General features: G+C 55.1%; 1 long non-coding RNA gene across 1 annotated transcript; it reads right to left on the minus strand.

Moving 5' to 3' along the window:
* Positions 1-211: 211 nt before the first annotated feature.
* Positions 212-2,841, minus strand: LOC117311005 (uncharacterized). Its single transcript, XR_004524990.2, has 3 exons — positions 2,669-2,841; positions 1,840-1,971; positions 212-1,101 (listed from the first exon to the last, which is right to left on the minus strand). It is a non-coding gene; the product is annotated as an uncharacterized lncRNA (long non-coding RNA).
* Positions 2,842-16,723: the final 13,882 nt, after the last annotated feature.

Here is a 16,723-nt window from a genome sequence, read left to right on the forward strand (position 1 = left end):
GTGGTTGTGCCTCCCAGATATCCCCGTGGTCCCCTTGGCTTCCTCCCGGTAATGACACCGCCCCCTTCAGTTCAGCTCCTTCCAGAAAGCTGCACTGGGCACTTCCTGCTCCCATGGGCAGCCAGAAGCCATCTCTCACTCCCCTGCTTACACCTTCCTGCTTCCTCCCCTTCAGCCATTCAGCCATCACTCTGCCCCACCTGCCCACCCAGTCCTTTCACTGCTCCCCCTCCTGCCCTTTGAAGTCCAACCTTCCCACCTTGACCAGGTATGTTTCCGAGGCCCCTCCTTGCCACCTGCTCACCAAACTGCAGATAGAGGGTGTGCAAAGAGCCTGGGGCTCTGGTCCTACCAGCTGGGACCACTTATCTGTCCTAGGTGTCTTAGTTGTCCCAGCTATAAAACAGAAGTAACGGTGGCCATCCTAGCTCTTCCCTAGATTGTTGGGAGAATCAGATAACAGAGATGAAAGGGCTTGAAAAGCGTCAAGGGCTTTGTGAAGGGCTAGCATTATTATTATTGCTGTTGTTATTTTATTTTTTATTCTGTTTTAGATTACAGCTAACAGTTTATTTTATTTTTTTATTGGAGTAGAGTTGCTTTACGATGTTGTGTTAGTTTCTGCTGTACAGCAAAGTGAATCAGTTATACATACACATATATCCACTCGTTTTTGGATTTCCTTGCCATTTAGGTCACCAGGGAGCATTGAGTAGAGTTCTGTGCGCTATACAGTAGGTTCTCATTAGTTATCTATGTTATATATAGTAGTGTATATATGTCAATCCCCATCTCCCAATTCATCCCACCCTATTATTATTATTAATTATCATTGTTGTTATAAGCACTCAGAAACAAGACATTCAAAGCCATCGGATGGCTAGTAAGAAATGCCAAAAGGCAGCAAAAATCCACCAGGTCCTTCCCCAAGTGGCAGGCAGTGGGCAGAAGAGGTTGGGGGTGCAGAAGACCTGGATTCAAGACCTGGGTTCAAGTCAGCTTCCAATGGGAGGAGGCTGCCAGGACGGCTCCCCTTCCTCAGAGACAGCGACACAGTGCCTGAGGCCACAGTCCTTTAGGGGACCATGAATTGTTTCAATTCTGTTTAAAATCAGAAAGGAGGAAAAAAAGGAACTTTTAGGGCGAAGAAAATGTTCTAATATATATTATTAATATATTCTTTATACGAATGCAGTCATAAAATAGAACTTTTGTTTTTTGTTATTTGTTTTGTGTGGAGGAAGGAGTCCAGGAAGGCCAAGTCTCTCGGGTGTCTGAGAGTCAGGCGTGGCCCTGGGCCCTGGGCAAGGTTTTCACATCGTGAGCCTCAGTCTCCTGGCCTCTAGCATGGGTGTGGTTGTATGAGCCGCGTGGGGGTGAGTGAGCCATGCAGCCTGGGTGCTAGGCTGGGGGCTCCTCCAGCCACCCATCCAGCGGGGTCTCTGATCACTGCTCTGGCACTTGGAACGCAGTTTAAGAGAGGCCGACAAGGTCCAGGCCTCATGGGGCTTAAAGGGATTACGATGAAGAAAGTGCGAAAGGAAAGAAAGGAAGAGGGAGTAGAGTGAACCAGATACAAGGAAACCTTTGGAGAGGACAGACCCTTTCCACCTTCTCCTGCCAGTGGCACAGAGGCGGGGGAACTAGAGCGGGTGGACAGAGCTCCACCGGCCTTGCTGGGTCCCCTCCGGAGGAAGGAGCAGAGCAGCCTGAGGACAGGGGCCCTCCACATCCCATCCACATTCCCAGCGTCCTGGGCGTGTCGTCTGAGCGCTTGTCCTGCGTCAGCATGTCCCATGCGTGCACTGAACCCCTGTGAGGCGGGAGCAGGTAACTCACCTGCCTTACGGATGAGGAAGCTGCCACTCAGGCAGGTTAAGCCTTGTCTGTTTTCCAGGCTTGGGCGTGGCCCCTCCATCTTAGGGAACGTGTGCTCTATTTAGAAGATGCTCAGGAGGAACTGCAGACAAGCTGATGGAGGGAGAGAGGTGTGTTTGGAACAGGAAGTCTGCCCTGGATATCCCGATACCCGTGTGTGTGTGTGTGTGTGTGTGTGTGTGTGTGTGTGTGTGTGTGTGTGTGTGTGTGTGTGACAGAGATTTATCACCTACGGGCACATCCCAGCCCACAGCCCCACCACATACACACAAAAACGCCCCTATGCAGTTGTCAGCCAACATGCTCAACCCGTGTGCAGGCGTAACTTCCATCCTGGGAGGTGACACAGCAGGCGGAAGAAAATGTTTGGCCTCCTTCATTCTGAATTCAGACACCACCCTGCCAAGCACCCCAGGACAAACTGCAGGGGCGACGTGTACCCTTCCTAGGAGGCCGTGCATGGCCAGCTTCCCCAGCCCTGGGTCCCATCAGGACCCTCCTCTGTGCCGCCTGGGAGTGTGTGTGGCGGAGAGGGCCTACCAGCGCAGCCCTGTAGCCCCTCTGGGCCCCGGGGCCCCTCCTAGCCTGCTGGGCAGCCTGCTGGGAGGATGAGGGCTACGGAAGGGGGGCTGAGGAGGGGGTGGGGCAGGCATCAGGAGGGAGCACCAATGGGGGCCCTGGTCCCTCTCCCCGCCGGCCTCCTGCCAGGACCCCTGCCAACTCCCATTCCACTCCCCCCCACCCCCCGCCCTGGCTCCAGGCCTGGCAGCCTGCCCTTTACCACTCTCACGGTTCAAAAGAGGGGGTGGGGAGACCCCACTGAAGCACAGCCTCCGAAGTGTGTCTGGAAACTCCTGTGGAGCCTGGGTGCGGGTCGGGGGGCCCTGACTCCCCATGGGCCTCTGTTTCTCCCAGGAAGACCCACCTAGAGCCTAGAACCTAGAGGAGCCTAGAGGAACCCTGAGGACGGGGTGGTGTCAGGCATGCGTGTGCTCCCCACCCGGCCTGGCAGGCTGTGGGCGTTCTTGGCAGGAGCCAGCCAGTCCCGGGCTCTGCAGGAGGAGCCCGGATGGGGGTGGGAGGCTGCCAGCTCTGGGGAAAGGAGCAGCACAGCCTCCGGGCTCCCGAGAAGGGGCCTCCATCCTCCCCACCCAGAGAGGCTGGACCCCAAAGGGCAGTGGCCTCCTGCTGATGGAGGAGGGCACGCGGCTGTTGTCTTGGGTCATGGGTGGCCATACCCCGCACCCCCAAGATCCCTGGCTCAAAAGCGCTCTGGGACAGATCGCTGGCCGTCTCCGAAGACCCGGGCCTCAGTCTCCACTTCTGTGCAACGAGGGGCTTCCGCTTCAGCTGCCTGGGCGGGGCCGGGCTCTGAGCACGTGGATCTTGAGGACTTTGGGAGCCGCCCTCTCCACCCCACTATGTTCACCTCCCTTCCAGATCAGCAGAGGGGCTGTGGAACCCAGATGCTAGAACCCAGGGCCTCAAAACCCAGTTCCCGGGATCCCAGACTCCAGAGCCCCAGCCCAGGGAACGCTGGACCAGGAACGCGCTCCAGAGCTTGGGCTGCTGCGGGTAGAGTGTAAACTCTTCACTGTCCTCCATGCAGCTCAGTGCTTTGCATTGTCTCCCAGGCCCAAGGCCGGGCAGAACAGAGCTCTTCCTGCAGAATCTTGGGGCTCTTCTCCGGAATCTCCTAGTCTCCGAGCCTGGGTGAGTGAATTCTGCCACCGGGGCTCAACCCCATCCTGGAGGCTCCTGTCGTTGCCCTGCAGGGTCACCGGGAGGGAGCAATGTCCACATCTGTGGAGGAGGAAACCAGGGACCCGCGGAGCTCACCCACCAGCCCACCCATCCTTCTCAGAGCAGGATTGCAGTGTCCTGAGGATGCCTTGCTGGCCCTGGCCCCAGCGCTGCTCAGGATGGGGCGAGGCTCCAGGAGACCCAGGGGCGGGGCCTCCGGAGCCGCCAGCGTCCCACTTCCCGGTGTGCTGTCTGCTCCAGCCCTCCCGGGCTCAGTGGCTTTGGGGGCTGATGTAACGAGGCATCCCCCTCCCCGGCTTGGGACCGTGTGAGAAACCTGGGGGGGGCCTGCACGCCCCTGCCTGGGCGGCCGGGGAGCTGGCACGTGCCCAGCCTCGGGAGCATCATGGTCATGGGCGCAGAGGGCATGCCCGGAGCCCACCCCAGGCTGGGGTGTGGGCACAACCCGAGTGTCTCTGGAGGCCCTGGGAGGAGTTTCTTTGACTAGAGCGTCAAGTGATGTCCTAATCGGACCCTGGACCTCCACAGAGCCTCAGTGAGCCCCAAATCATGGCGGAGGCCAGGCCTAGAGGAGGGGATCTGAGCCCCCAGGGGTCCATGTAAAGCCCCGGCATTTCACGCTTCCCTGCTCTCAGTCTCCAGTCTGTGGAATGGTAAGAACCCCATCTCAGGGGCTGTGGTGAGGACCAGATGACACCGGGCCGGGCTGCCTGTCCCCCGCCCCACCCCGTTAACCTGGAAGTAGTGCCAAGAACTTCGGAGGGGCGGGGCTGGAGGCCGGTTTTTAAACACCTGGAACCTTCTACAAGATCCAGGTCCACTTTGGGGCAGGGCTTTGGGGCCCAACCCTTCCACCCCCAGTCTTGGAAGGCCAGGCGGGCGGTGCAGATCCCGGAGGGTGGAGGCTGGGCTCAAGGGCAGATTCTGCCCGTGGCCTGTTTCTTCGTAGGCACCCCGGGGCGTGCGGTGGGCAGCGCACTGGCCCGGACGGCCTGGAGCCCCTCGGCGCCTCCCCGCAGCTCATCCCTACAGATGGTACCTCCCCGCCTGCCCCCACCGCGCTGCACACTGCTTCGTCACCCTGCCTGCAGCCCTAAGTGTCCATACCTCAGGCCTTCGCTCACGCCGTGGCCCTGCCGGCCAGGCTCTGCCTTCCCTCTCCATCTGTCCGTCCTCTGAACTAATTCCCCCTCCCACGTTATCACAGCTCTTGCTATTTACATCAGCCGGCGTGGTGGGCCCTGACCTCCTATCCCCCACTGAAGTGGGCACCCCCCAGGGCAGGCGCCTGCACCTCCCGCTCTGGGAGCCAAGGACACAGCACCAAGGACTGCTGAGCAAATGTCTGTGGAAAGTAGGAAAGTCTGAATGACAGAAACACACAGATCAACAGATGCTATTCACAGCCTCACAAGAATCTCACGTTTTTTCCATTTTACGGACGAAGTGGGCTCAGAGAGGTTAAGTGGCTTGCCTGAAGCCACACAGCCTGGAAGTGGCAGAGCTGATCTGAAGCCAGGTCAGGGACCTTCAGCACTGGCCTCTTGGGCCCCTGACAAGATGCAGGCGGAGACACCGTGGCCCTCACAGTCGGGCTGACAGACGCAGGAACGGAGACTCCTGGTCTTGCCCTGGGAGGAGGGGGAACAGCCTGAGGAAGCTTCCTGCCTGAGGAAGGAAGTTTTCCACATCAGGGACCCACGGAGAGAGGGGCTCAGATACCAAGAAAGCAGGTTTGCCCCGGCCTGGGGCCTCCGAGAGCACGCAGGCCCCTGAGGGCCTTGGTCGGGAGCTTGGCTGGGGGCATGACTGGGCAGCTGGTCCCAGGCCTTGCAGGCCCAGGGAGAGGACTGTGTTTAGCATCCCTGACGGTCGAGGTGCCCAATGCTTACTCTGGGCCTCCTTGGAGGTCACCTCTCCACAGCAGTCGAGGTCTGAGGGCTTGGGGGACCCCAGAAGCCCTCTGCCAGCCCTGTTGCCCTCAGAGTGTCTGTGTGGGAATTGCCCAGGAGCGAATTACAACGGACAGTCCAGACAGGGATGCGGGGGTGGGGGGATGGGGGGCAGGAGGCTGGCGCCTGCCTTTTAGACAAGCCCCAGCTCCACGCCCTCTCCTGTCTGCCTCGCCAGGGGAAGCAGGCCGGCCAGTGTGGAGTTGGCTTATCTGCAAGGCTGTGGTGTGGCCAGTGCCCTCAGCGTTCGTCAGGGGCAGCTCAGTCCCCTCCGTTTCCCGTCACTGTCACTGACCGTCGTGCTCAATCACACTATTAGCTTTCACTAAGCCCTTACCTAGCCTGCTCTGAGGGCTGCTATAGAGGATCTCACTTGACCTCACAACTCCCGATTTTGCAGATGAGGAAAGTAAGGCCCAGAGAGCTATGTAACTTGTCCGGGGTCACACAGCCAGTATGTGTAGGGCTCAGGACTTGAACCCAGGTTGTCTGGCCCAGAATCCCTGCTCTTAACCACCAAGGTCACAAGGCTTTTGTATTAAACAGCTCGAGCGCCCGTCTTGAAATAGGGAGAATGTCCTTCTTGGCCCCCTGGACCCCTCACCCCATCCACAGTAAGTGCAGGCACTCCTGGGCCTTGCTCAGGCTTGGAGAAACACTAGGAAATCTGCTCTGTCACAGGGACATGCTTCCCGGCTGCCTGACTGCTGGGGCCACCCCACAGAGATGGGGGTCAAGGGACAGGAAGGGAGGAAGGAGGGGCCGCTCCCAGGGCTTGGCTGCCTGGAATCGCCCTTTGATTATACACATGTCGCAAGCCACCCCCAGGCCTGGGTCATAGCAGACCCCCTTCAGTTCCCCAGGGCCCTACCCCTTCCTGCCAGCCCCTCAGGGGCCTGAGAACAGCAAGTGGAGTGTCCCGGAGCCCTGGCTCCCCAGCAGGCCAGATGGCTTTGCCTTACTTCAATTTTTTTTTGCTTGTGAGATCTTAGCTCCCCGACCAGGGATTGAACATGGGGCCCGGCAATGAAAGCACAGAGTCCTAACCACTGGACCGCCAGGGAATTCCCTAGAGCTCTTTAATATTTGTTATCACAGTAGTACAAGGGGTGAGGTTAGGAGAAAAGGGAGCTATAGAAAGGCTTGGGAGGAAAAGCACCCATGATTTCTTTCCTACCCGCCCGCCCCCAGAGAGCCATGTCAGCACCTGGTGATGACCTCCTCCCTCCCCCCTGTTCCCCTTCACCAGCGCCCGAGTCCCTCCCCCATGGCACCCATCCCCAGTCTTGGTCCTCTCTTCCCCTGCCACCTCTGCGACCCTAAGAGATATGATGCCCAGCCGTCCTCTGTCCCCTCAGATCCCTCCTGTCTCAGGATGACCCTGGGGGGCCTTCCCTCCCCCCACCCCGCAACGGTCTCCCTGTCTGTGTTAATCAGGTTGCAGGTTGAAAATCAATCATCAAGTTTTAGGCTGCTGCGAATCTGTAAGACTTGGAACAGGCACCTTTTAAACAGGAGCTGTTCTACCCTTGGTTTTGGCCTCCGCGGGCTCTCTGCTGCAGGGTCACGAAATGTCAGGGCAGGGAAGGGTCTTGGAGACACTCTTCCTACACCCCCATTTCATAGAGACACGCAGGAGCTCAGAGAGCTGAAGGGACTTGCTCAAGGGCACACAGCTTGCCAGTGGTTGGGGCAGAGACCTCTCACCGCCCCTCAGGTTCCTGTTCCCACCCCACCACCTCCACTGTCCAAGGAAATAGAACCTCTGAAGGTTTATCTGGCCATTTGCTGCCTGGAGTTAAGATACTTCCCAGCCCCTCTTACACCTGGGTGTGGCCATATGACTAAGTTTTGGCCTAGATGTAATAGTGTTTAATTTCAGGAAGGGTCCTTAAAGGACGAGGCACGCCCTGTTCCCCTCTCTCCTTCCTGCTGCCTGTAATGCAGATATAATGGCAGGAGTTTCGGGAGCCATCCTGGAGCACAAGGTGATCTTGGGAACGACACCTGTGCGTGGCACAGCCATGTGTAGGAGGAGCCCAGGCTCCTGATGGAGAAAACTAAACTTCCATCTTATGGTAGTTTGGGTTGGTAGTTTGGGTTGCCGGCTGGGTCTGTTTCCTCTCCCAGGGTGTCTTCTCTAAGGAGGCCCCACAGGGAACAAGCAGGTCTTGGTGCAGAGCAGACCCTGGGGCTCGTGACTTGACGCCTCACGGGAGCGCAGGTGCCCCCAATGTTGTTTTAGTAGCTTAACCCCCGAGGAAGGAAATCTTACTCAGAGGCCCGAGAACAACAACGAAATCCCTTCCTAAAGTCGAGAAGCTCCCGTTGAAAGGAGTGGGGTGGGAGCTCCCTTGCTCAGCCTCCCCTCACGGGCCCCAAAGCCCCGGAGCCCACCCACCGCCTGCCCAGGCTCTGTTCTCAGAAGCACCTGCCTGCTCCCCCTTACTGACAAACAGACTAACTAACGGAAGGTTGTAATGACTTAGCCTGGAGGTGCAAACAGCCGTTACCCCCTGGGGCCGGGCATGGGCTCCACGAATTCAGGGTGTAGCTGCATGCCTCCCCGAGCCCGCCTCATCCTGCCGAAACAGGCGAGAGAAGCAGCAGCCCCCTCACCCCCTCCAAGATACTGCCTGGCAATGGCTGGGCAGCTGCAATCAGCGTCAAGCGCAGAGAAGCACGAGGAGCTGGGGCCACAGTCCCCCCACCAGACCCCTTCAGCACCTCTCCACCTCTCCTCCTGTGTGTACGGGGCCCTGGCCTCTCTGGGCGTCAGCGCTACCTTTGTCAAGTGGGCACATGGCACCTTGCCCTGCCTGCCTCTCTCTGTGACTCAGAGAGAACAGATGAGCAGGACTCCGGGGTGAGGGGCTGCTGTGCACGTTGCCAACTTAGGGGGCCTGGGAGGCAGCCACAAACGACACCCTTGCTGACCCTTGCGTTCCAGGGGACCCATCCTTCTGTTTGATGAGTCATCACGAAGCGCGTCATGAGACAGGGTGGTGCTTTCTCCCCAAAGTGGCAGATGGAACACAAGCTTCTCGAACTTCTCCACCAACATTTCCTTAATTGTGGAGGCCAGTGAGCTCAGAGGATGGGACCTGCTGCTAGCACAGAATCCCTTGGTTTATCGAAACATTCATGTGGGTGTCGGGCTCTTTCCCTTTAAGATGGGAATGCTTCAGTTACAAGAGTTAAGTTTTACGCAGTCACTCAATTTCCCGCTTCTCACCCCAAATGCCTGACTAAACCTGCTGCTCTGGAAGCTGATCTGTGTCTATCCGTGGCTATTCCCCCACAGCCCGCGCCACACACTCACACACACACACTCACACATACACACATACACACACTCACACACACACACACACACACTCACACATACACACATACACACACTCACACATACACACACACACACATACACACACTCACACACACACTCACACATACACACACACACACTCACACACACACACTCACACACACACTCACACTCCTAGTTGAGAAACAAAGTTTTAGGAGAGCATGAGTTTTGCAGTCAGAGTGACTGGTTTCCAGTTTTGGCTCTGATGCTGTCAGCTGTGTGACCCTGGCCATGTCACCTAACCTCTTTGAGCCTCCATTTCCTCTCTGCTTTCACTCCCCAGCGAGGTCAGTGTGGGGATGGAGGTAGGTGGGGTGGTAGTCAGGATGTTGTTTTCTTTTCTGGCACAGAGCCGGTCCCCGAGAACTTTAAAGAGGCTCTGTGGAGGGCTCCACTCTGTACAGGGAGACCGGGTCCAGCAGAAGCTGTCCTGGGCAGACTCAGGAGACTGAAGATGCAGAGTTACTGAGGCCGCTGTGCGCAGTGCCTGTCCTCCCTTCACCGCTTCCAGGAAGAGGAGCTTCATGAGGGTTTCCTGCCTTGCTGTGAGGCTTCTCTCCAGGGGAGCCACATGGAGCAGATCCAGCTGACCCCCATAACTGACTCCCCTGCCTCCAGGCTCCTAAGTCCACTTAGGACTGACGGTCCAGCAGGAGAGCCTGCCCGGCCACTCGGATCTGAGCTTTCCCACTGGCATCTGTGATGTCCCCTTGCGGGTGGGTGAAATGCCCAGATTTCACTCTTCAGTCTCAAGGCCTGGCTGGGTGACGGCGTTCTGGCTTGGCTGCTCTGCCCTGTCCGGGACCACAGCAAGTCCACCCAGGAGACAAATACTTCTGGTTGTACAGCATAGAGGCCCTCCAGGTTCGCTCAGTGGGTGGATCCGAGGGTAGGATGAGCTCTTGGGTGCCTGCAGGAATTTGATTTTTAAAAATCGTGATAGGGCTTCCCTGGTGGCGCAGTGGTGGAGTCCGCCTGCCGATGCAGGGGACGCGGGTTCGTGCCCCGGTCCGGGAGGATCCCACATGCCGCGGAGCGGCTGGGCCCATGAGCCGTGGCCTCTGAGCCTGCGCGTCCGGAGCCTGTGTTCCGCAACGGGAGAGGCCACAACAGTGAGAGGCCCGCGTACCGCAAAAAAAAAAAAAAAAATCGTGATAAAATACAAATTACGTAAAATGAACCACCTTAATCATTGTTAAGTGTAGCGTTCAGTGGTATACATACATTCACATTATTGTGCAACTCTCACCCCCATCCATCCCTAGAACTTTTTTCATCTTGCAAAATCGAAACTGTTTCCATTAAACAAGAATTCCCCTCTCCTCTTCTCTCCAGCCCCTGGCAACCACACGTTTCTACTTTCTGTCTCTGCGAATTTGACGGCTCTTGGTACCTCATCTGAGTAGGATCATGCAGCATTTGTCCTTTTTGACTCTGCATAATGTCCTCAAGGTTCATCCATGTTGTAGCACGTGCCGTAATTTCCTTCCTTTTTATGGCTAATACTCAATTGTCTGTATAGGTTCCATTTTTTTATCCATTCATCCATCCATCCATCCACGGACACTTGGTTTTTTTCCTGCCTTTCGGCTACTGTGAAGAACACAGCTCCGAACATGGGTGTGCAAATGAGGTCGATTTTTTTGATGGTGGCGAATTCATTTGAACACAAATTGGAGCAAATGACAAGTACACCACACTTCACAGACATGAATGCTTAGGGTGCCGCCAAAGTGATGGTGATTTAAGGATAAACATCCAAGAATGACGGTGGAGGAGTGAAAGGCCCTGCGTGCCTTGGGTACCACTAGGTTTTGAGCAAGTCGGAGCCCCGTCGAGCGGAGGCCAAACCCAGGCCTCTCCCCTTGTCTTTCCCTCTCCAAGGCCCTCCTCTCTCTCGTCAGCCCTGCCCAGACGAAGCCCGGAGGCCAGCCACTGCCCCGCGTGTCCCTCCCCGTCTCTTTTGGCTCCAAATCCCAGAAGGCATCTGATTGGCTGTGCCCTCACCAGGCCACCCTGATAGGTCACTGGTCAGCCTATGGATGGGCTCTCCGTGGTCAGGTGCTCTGCCTGGTCCAATCAGCAGTGGGGAGAGCGGGCTCACGCGGGGCTGCCTGGGGAGCTGTGGTTCTCCCGGCGGCCGCACTGCCCTCCGATTCCCAGCCCCCGTGGCTCCTCCGAGGTGGGCCCTGGAGGATCCCCTGCAGGCGGGAGGCTGAGGGTCAGGGTCTAAGCTGACTGCCCCTGAACCCCAAGCCTGCCGATAAACAAGGGTGGGAGGAGTGATGGGGAGTCCTGCTGCTCGACCCGCCGGCGCCCCTTCTCCTAACGAGGCACCCGGGTCTTGGTGTTTGGGGAGTTGGTTGCTGCAGCTGTGTGTGTGGAGGAGGGGGGCCTAGGGGCTCCCCAGACGCCGCCTTGCTCTCCTGGGCAGCCGTGCCTTCCTGCCAGCGCCCCTTTTCTCACTCAGGGAGCCCGACAGTGAGGACTTCGGCTCCTGTGCTTTGTCGGCCTTGCCTAGATCAGAAAAACCCAGGTCCTAGGGTGTCCTGCTGGGAGGTGGGACCCTCTGCACCGGCTTTTCAGCGAGCCTCTGAGCACAGCGTCTGTGGGTTCCAGACCACGGGGCTCGGGGGAGGAGTGGTGTGTGTGCACTGCTCTCTCCGCCAGGCACACACTCTGTCTACTTCTCCCAGCGGATCTCCCCTCCCCGAAGTGTCTGCCCAGGGGAGCCAGGCCCCGCATCCCAAGAGAGGAGCATCCCGAATTGCCCGGTACTAATGGCCACGTCACCTGTGCAGCTGGGCGGGGCCTCCGCTGGGCCTGGAGCTTGTTACTGGGAGGAAACGCATTTCTCCAGACCGGGAGAATTCACACTTGCGGGGGGGGGGGGGGGGGGGGGGGAGCGGGTAACTTCTTCTGGTTTGTAGCATTTATCATTCAAAACAGGCCTCATTCCCTTATGGAGGGTTTTCTGTAAACAACTTAGAAGGTATCCCCACATCGTCTGGGCTCCTACCCAGCTGGGGTTCCTGGCCTAAGGGACAAGGGGTGGCACCCCAGGGCACTGCAACACTACACAGGCCCCCAAGGGTTTGGGATCTGAAACCTGGAAGGCTCGGGGCTGTCTCCAGCACTGGTGGGCCCTCAGCTGAGTCCCAGCCCACTCTGAAGGCCTAGCCCTGGTTTCTCTCTTGTTCTCTCCAGAGCTTTATTGATGTGTAACTTATATACCATGAAATTTCTGGAGTTGAAAGGGCATAATTCAATGATTTTTAGTACATTTATAGAATTCTGCAACCATCACCACAATCTAGTTTGAGATCACTTCCACCCTCCAACAGAACTCTCTGCGCGGCTTTGAAGTTAATCCCTGCTCCCACCCCCAGCCCCAGGCAAGCACTGACCTGCTCCCATATCTATATATTGTACTTGCCTTTTCTGTATGCTTCATGAAAATGGAATCATACACTACATAGTCTTTTGTGTTTGGTTTCTTTCTCTTTTTTTAAGTTTTTTTTTACATATATCCCCATATCCCCTCCCTCTTGCGTCCCCCTCCCACCCTCCCTATCCCACCCCTCTAGGTGGACACAAAGCACCGAGCTGATCTCCCTGTGCTATGTGGCTGCTTCCCACTAGCTGTCTATTTTACATTTGGTAGTGTGTATATGTCCACGCCGCTCTCTCACTTCGTCGCAGCTTACCCTTCCCCCTCCCTGTGTCCTCAAGTCCATTCTCTGTGTCTGCATCTTTATTCCTGTCCTGCCCCTGGGTTCGTCAGAACTATATATATTTTTTTAGATTCCATATATATGTGTTAGCATTCAGTATTTGTTTTTCTGACTTACGTCACCCGTGTGACAGGCTCTGGGTCCATCCACCTCGCTACAAATAACTCAATTCCGTTTCTTTTTATGGCTGAGTACTATTCCATTGTATACATGTGCCACATCTTCTTTAGCCATTCATCTGTCGATGGACACTTAGGTTGCTTCCATGTCCTGGCTATTGTAAATAGCACTGTCGAGTTGTATTTTATTGTGATAAGATCTACCGTCCTAACACAATTTTAAATGTGCAATACATTCTTGTTGACCATTGGTGTGTTTGATTTCTTTTACTTAGCATCATGTTTTTGAGGTTCCTCCTCGTTGTGGCATATATCAGAGTTTGTTCCTTTTTATGGCTGAATAATTTCCCGTTGTATGGATAGACCACAATCCCTTGATCTATTCACCAGTTAATGGCGTGTGGACATGTGCTTCCACCTTTTGGCTATTACGAACGATGCTGCTGTGAATGTTCATGTACCAGTAGTTGTGGGGACATAGATTTTCATTTCTCTTGGATGGATACCTGGGAGTGGAATTGCTGGGTCATACGGTAAGTTTAAGAAATTGTCAGATTGTTTTCCAAAGTGGCTGCACCCCACTCCCAAAGTGTGAGAATTCCAGCGGCTCCACATCCTTGTCAACAGTTGATATGGTCCATCTTTTTCATTTTAGACATTCTAACAGGTGTGTAGTGGTATTTCATTGTGCTTTACCTTGCATTTCCTTAATGACTAATGATGATGAACATGTTTTCATATGCTCATTGGCCATCTGTATATATCTTCCTTGGTGAAGTGTCTGTTCAAATGTTTTGCCCCCTTTAAAAACTGGGTTGTGGGGGACTTCCCTGGTGGACCAGTGGGTAAGACTCCACGCTCTCAGTGCAGGGGGCCCGGGTTCGATCCCTGGTCGGGGAACTAGATCCTGCGTGCATGCTGCAACTAAGAGTTCACATGGCGCAACTAAGAAGTCCACTTGCTGCAACTAAAAGATCCCGCACACCGCAACTAAGACCTAGGGCAGCCAAAATAAATAAATAAACTACAGCACATTTAAAAAAAAAAAAAAAACTGGGTTGGTTGTGGGAATTCCCTGGCAGTCCAATGTGAAAGGACTCCGCGCTTTCACTGCTGAGGGCTGCGCGGCACGGCCAAACCCCCCCCCCCAAAAAAACTGGGTTGTGTCTCTTATTATTAGTTCAAAGAATTCTTGATACCGTCTGGATATGTGATTTGCAAATATTTTACCTCAGTCTGTGGCTTATCTTGTCATTTTATCAATGGTATCTTTTGAAGTGCAAATGTTTTCAATTTTGATAAGGTCCAGTTTATCATTTTTGTTTGTTTGTTTTATAGGAAAAAAATCTAAGACCTCTTTGTCTAACCCAACGTCATGAAGATGATCTCCCAAGCTCATTCTTAAATTTGTCTTCTTATCCCTCACCCCTCCACTTCCTAGGCCTGACAGTTCCACCTCCTCCGTTTTTTCTCTTTGCGCTCAGCCACCTCCTTTTGTTCCCTTTCAGCAGTGATTTTTAAAAAAATCCCCAAATCAGATCACACTCCACAAGGGCAGGGATGTTCCTCTGTTTTGTTCACCAATGAGTCCCAAGTGCCTAGAACAATGCCTGGCATACAGTAGGTGCTCAGTAGATGCACTTTGGGTTGAGTCATATTGTTCCTCGGGAGGCACTGCATTGCACTTGGAGAAAAGGCCAGCCTCACTGTCCAGGCCTACAAGATCCAACACAATCCAACCGTACCCACCCTGCCCCCTTGCCCACTCCCCTCCTACCACCCCGATCTTCCCTCTAATCCTCCAAGGTGTCAAGCTCATTCCCATCTCAGGGCCTTTGCTTCAGCTGTTCCATCTGCCTGTGATTCACTTCCCTCTGCGTTCCCCAAGCCTGGCTCCTTTTGTCAGTATGAACTCAGCCTAAACATCACCTCCTCTGAGAAGCCTTCCCTGACCACCTCATCTAAAACAGCTGTCCCACCTGCCCATCACACTAGCACCACCCTATTTTCATTGTCCACAGAGCACTTACCTCCAGATATTTTCCCAGTTTATATATATTTACTTAGTGGATGGTTATCCTCCATCCTCCATGGGCCCCAAGATGGGAGCAGGGAGGAGAACAGAGCTCCCAGGCCCTCTTTAGGCAAGCCCTTCCTCCTTCAGGAGGCTTCCTTGGTTATTCCAGCCGCTAAAGCTTTCCTGTCTCCTGTCTGTCTTCCTTCCTTTCCCACTGCAGTTAGCTGTAAAGTTGGTGCCCCACAATGGACCATGCTTCCTAGTATTCATGTCCTGGGGAGGTCTCATTCCACATTGTTGCTGAGCTCGGCCATGTCACTTGTTCTGGCCAATGAAATATTAGCAAATATGATGGAAGTAGAAGTTTGATGCTCTCTTGCATATTGAGGATTGTTCTCAGTGGAACGTAGCTGCCATGCTGTGAAGAAGCCCAGGTTAGCCCTGTGTAGAGGCCAAGTAGAGGAGAATCAAAGTACAGTCATCCCTTGGTGTCCACGGGGGATTGGTTCCCAGACCCCCGCAAATACCAATATCCAAGGATGCTCACCTACCTTATATAAAGTGGCACAGCATTTGCATATAAACTAGGCACACCCTCCTCTGTGTTTCTGATCATCTCCAGGTTGCATATAATACCTAAGACAATGTCAATGTGTGTAAATCCCTGCTGGTACCAGGCAGATTCACGTTTTGCTTTTTGGAATATTTTTCCCAAATATTTTCGATCCTTGATTGGTTAAATCCAGGAATGTGGAATCTGTGGATACAGAGGGCCACCGTACCTGAGATGACAGCCCACGCTGGCAGCCAGCTGAGTTCCCAAGCTGACAGTTAACATCAACTGCAGCCATGTGTGTGAAGCCACCTTGGACGTTTCACCCCAGTTGAGCCCTCAGCTAATTGCAGCTGTATTAATGATCCCAGAGGACAAAATATGAAGCAGAAGAACTGTCCAGTCAATCCAGAGGATGGTGAGAAATAAAAAATCATTGTTGTTTCAAGCCACAGTTGTGGGGTTGTTTGTTACACAGCAGTAGGTAACTGACACACCTGTGGAAGTCTCTTTTGTCTCTCAGGGCTCACTGGCATAATAACTGTAGCCCACCTACCCATCCAACCCTGCTTCCCGCTTTCCTGTTCATTGCTCTTGGAGTTTGGCAGTTTGCCTAATCCTCCCCCTCCTTGGAGCTGGGAAGCCCCTCCCAGGCCTTACTGACCTGTCTCCTCACCTGCCCAGTTCTGTACTCCCTCCACAGTAGTGATCAGGAAAGCTTAGGACCTTAGCGACACCTGGTAAGGCCCTCCCTGCCCCTCTAGGACCTCAGCGCCCCATTGGACAAGGGGTGGCAGAGTGAGGGGCCACACCCCAAGGATCCCTGACCCTCCCATCCAGACTGCACTGGACCCTCAGTGGGCTTTGCTAGGCATGTCCCGTCCATTGCTCCCTGGAGTGGGAGCAGAGGACAGGCTTGGGACGCAGTGACATGGGGGTGGGTGGCCCAGGAGTGGGTCACAACCGACAGCTAGGTTCCCTCTGAGCCACCTCCCAGCTGGGCACCTTGTGGCCGGCTTCTCTGAACACTCTGGTCTCAGTGTCAGCCTTCTGTAAAATGGGCCAGGGTACGATGAACCCTCCCCTGGAGAGGAGCAGTTAGGCCACTTGCAGAAGCAGCAGGCTCAGCTGGGTGGACAGCATTCCGAGCCAAGGAACAGGTAGCAGGAAGTTCTGTTCCCTGGGGGAGAGGTAGGGCTGGGCGAAGCCCTCGGGCAGAGCCGGTCACCAGGGGCCACTGTGGCCCGTAGGCCGCTGCAGGCGCTGGAGGGCAGAGGCGGGGTTGGGGGTCTCGTGGCTGTCTACCTACGGGGACCAGGGGGGCAGCGATCGTCCT

This window comes from Tursiops truncatus, chromosome 2, assembly GCF_011762595.2.
Source record: "Tursiops truncatus isolate mTurTru1 chromosome 2, mTurTru1.mat.Y, whole genome shotgun sequence".
Classification (NCBI taxonomy): domain Eukaryota; kingdom Metazoa; phylum Chordata; class Mammalia; order Artiodactyla; family Delphinidae; genus Tursiops; species Tursiops truncatus.